The sequence below is a fragment of the Phalaenopsis equestris genome, unplaced genomic scaffold, assembly GCF_001263595.1.
Source record: "Phalaenopsis equestris unplaced genomic scaffold, ASM126359v1 Scaffold212861, whole genome shotgun sequence".
In the NCBI taxonomy this organism is placed as follows: Eukaryota; Viridiplantae; Streptophyta; class Magnoliopsida; order Asparagales; family Orchidaceae; genus Phalaenopsis; species Phalaenopsis equestris.
The window spans coordinates 84,871-88,644 of record NW_018231758.1 but is presented as its reverse complement, the minus strand read 5'-3'; positions in this window follow the sequence as shown (position 1 = coordinate 88,644).

Sequence of the window (3,774 nt, the reverse complement as noted above, 5' to 3'; positions counted from 1 at the left end):
ACACAAATTTTGGAAAAAATCAAAAGAGCCCGCCGACGGCGCCCTCGACGCCGCCGACGGCGAGATATTCCCGAGACTTTGGATTTAAATTCCAATTGAGCTCGCCAATGGCGCTATCAACCCCGCCGACGAAATTAAGTGTGCCGACGACGAGCTCATGAAAAACACCTTTAACCACAATTTTGACCAGTCAACCGCCACTATTCATCATCCCCTTCCTCCTAAAAACGCCATTTTTGACCTAGGGCTTGAAAGATCTTGGATTCGAAGGCAATTTCAAGGCTCTTTGACACCATATTTGATGATCTTTAGGTAAGAGCTTCACTCCAAGCTAAAATTATTTGATTTTTGCAATGGATTTCTTCCACATTGAGGAGATTCAAAAAATTTCAGAATGTGAAGAAAATTTTGGAAGAAATTCATGGATCTTAATGTTAAATACTTAGAATTATTATTGGAAGCCATGATTTGTATATTTGAAGTAATTTTTGGAATTTTTCTATAATTTGATTAGATTGAAATGGCTCCATGACAAAAGAGAACAGTTGAGTTCGACGAGTCTCGCTTCGTCAATGCGATGGCTCAAACAAAATTTAATTCAATATTTAAAAGAAAGAAGTGCATACAAGATCAAGTTTTTGAAAGTCCGGGAGGAGAAATCAAACGAGTTATTGTCGAGCAGAGGTGGGAAAACTTTTATTACACCACCAATAAAGCTGATGCAAATGTTGTGAAGAAGTTCTATGCCAATGTGATTTATTCTAATGACGGAATTGTTCAAGTGTGTGGATTCCCTATTAAGTTTACTGCTGCCCGCATCAACACTTTTTATGAAGTCCCAGACTCTTATAACTGCCACTATGAATCCTTTAGTACAATGGAAGGCCCCCTCAATGATGTGATCAACTTTCTCACTGATGGGAAAGGAACAAGGAAGATAAAGTAGCAAGAACGCATAAATTTGTTTACTTCCACGCTGAATGTCACCTCTAAGGCATGGCACTATTTCATTTCCTCTACTATGTTATCAATCTATCACCATAGTGAGGTAACTAGAGATAGAGCTATTCTGAATTTCTATATTCAGAATATTAGAACTATAAATGTAGGGAGAATAATTCTTAAGAATATATTGACTAGGGCGAGGAGTCAGACAAGTAGAGGTATAGGACATCTTGGACTTATTTATACAATTTGCAAACTTTTTGGAGTGGAAAGTGGAGATGAAGAATGGGTTTATCCTATGAAACCCATTAGTAAGGCTAATTTGAAGAGTTATGAATCCCATGAGAAATGTAGAACTGGGAGTAGAAGTCAAGAACCTTTTATTAGTAGAGATGTCCCTTCTAAAAGTTATGACCTTCTACCTTCTAGTTCCCCTACCCTCTCTGATTTGATGAATGAGTTGACCTTGCAGCGGAAGAGCATAGACCTGATAAGTGAAAGGATTGGAGGTTTAGAACGTCGACACGATTATGATAGTGAGTACCTGCAGAGACATTCTAATTTTGAGGTAGCCTATTATGAAGCTCAGGCCTGACACTGCAGTGATGAGCCTGATGTTATGTTTCCTGAGTGCCCTCGATATACTCAGTATCAACCCAATCCACCTGCTGTTCAATGCGATGAAGATATAGCTTGGGATTTTGATATTGAATGAAATTGATGTACTTATGTTTGTATTTTTATTTTATGTAATCTTTTGTAATAGAAATTGATGCTTATTTATTTGGACTTTCATTTTTATTTTGTGTTGTGTACTTGGATTCTTGTTATAAAGTTAGTGTTATAGTTAAATGTGCATGTGTATTTTAATAGATATTGAGTAGAATTGTCGATTGTAATGTGATTTTTGTTTTGCATTTTAGTTTTAATTGTTTAGTGTTGTGGTTGTGTTAGGAAATGTTGTGCTTAATTAATGTTTTAGTTTTATACTTATTTAAGAATTTCATTACCCAGAAATTCCTCTAATGATTTATATGTTAGAAAGCTCCTAATATTACAGAAGAGTATTTAAGAGTTTTAATGAAAAATTTGAGAAGGCCTGCAAAAATTTTAGAATGTCGAAAATGCCTACAATACTGAGGTATGATTTATATTTATAGTTTTCTTTCCGCCTTTCTTTCCGCCTGTATTATTTTGTTTTATATTGAAAAATTTAAGTTTGGGGGAGGGAAGACAAAGATTAACTATTAGATGTCCTCTATTTAATTATTTTCAAAAATTATTTATATGATTTTATGTAGTGAATTTAATTCAGGTAACTATATTTTTATAACTATTTAAATATTATGATATATTTAAAGAAATATTTTGGTAATGAAAATTAATTTTGTAACTGAAGATATTTTAGTATATAAGAATAAGATTATAGTTAACTATTTAAAGTAAAGGAAACAATATTTTGAAGTATTAATAATCTGAAAATTCATTGGAAAAGAAAAGATTGGGGCTCAATGATGTAAAAAGGCTCAATGATGTAAAAACTGCAATGATGTAAAAACTGTGAAATATTTATAAAGTAAAGAAATGCTTTGAGTTTCAAATTTAGGGAAGGAAAATTGAAGTTCAAAATCATGAAAGGGTATACAGATATAGTAATCAAGGAAAAAGAAGAGGAAAAAGAAGGGATTGAAAACAATCCCTGAAATGAAAAGAAAAAAATATATAGGATTGAAAGAAATCCAAATGAAAAAGAGAAAAGAAAGAAAAAAATTATGGAAGTGAGGAGAGGCTTGAAGATATGCCTAATCAAAAAATAGCTTCACAGGACCTACCTAAAGGGAAAACTTAATTACATTCCTGAACTTATATTTATGGAATAGGTCTTTTATTAGTAGAGTTCTCATGAAGTTCCTATCTTTTGGATATTCTAATTGACTTAATATTGCAACATATAGTCATTTTTAAAATAAATAAAAGATTAGAACTCTTAAACTTGATGACTAGATAATCTGATGGTTACAGAGTTAATTCAATTACTTGAATTTTTTCTGAAAATCTCACTATGATTTTACTTGAGGACAAGTAATAGTTAAGTTTGGGGGATTTTGACCAAAGGAAAATATGTTGAGATTTTCATACCTATTTTATACTATTTTTAATGTTATTGCACTTTAAAGAAAGGTATTTTTGATGTTTTGTTGCAGGAATGATGAATTAGGGTTATTGGAGTAAAAAAGATGCAAAAAGGAGTGAATTTGGAGCGAAAAACTCCAAAATGTGGAGAATTGAACTAGGCCGCCGACGGCGTCCTCGACCCCGCCGACGGCGAGTTTTTCCCGAGACTATCGGAAAAAATTCTTCAAAAGCCCGCCGACGGTGCCCTCGAGGCCTCCAACAGTGAGATTTACGGTTATGCCTACTCAAGCTTTGGATAAGGCCAAATTTGAAGGGATGCTTAGGCAACTCTTGGGAAAGCTCATCCACAACTTTAAAAGAATATTTTGGCCAAAAATTGAGAGAGTCTAGAGGCTTTGGAGGTTAGAGAGGTTTCATTAGTGTATAGAATTTCCAATAGAGTTTAACAATTGTGAGGAATTCTTCAGGAGATTGTAAGAGTGGAGGGAAAGTGAGAGATTTCTTCCTCCTTGCTACTTTGAAGAGGAATTTTGTGAGTTGTAAAGAGAGGAAGAGATTCAGAGGAACTTTGAGGAGTGTTCTTTGGGGGAAATTGGAGATAAGTTATTTACTTGTTGTAGTTTGTATGACTTTGATTTTATATATGAGTTTTGAGTTTTGTTGTGTTTTCCCCATGAGATCTGAGTAGTTTTC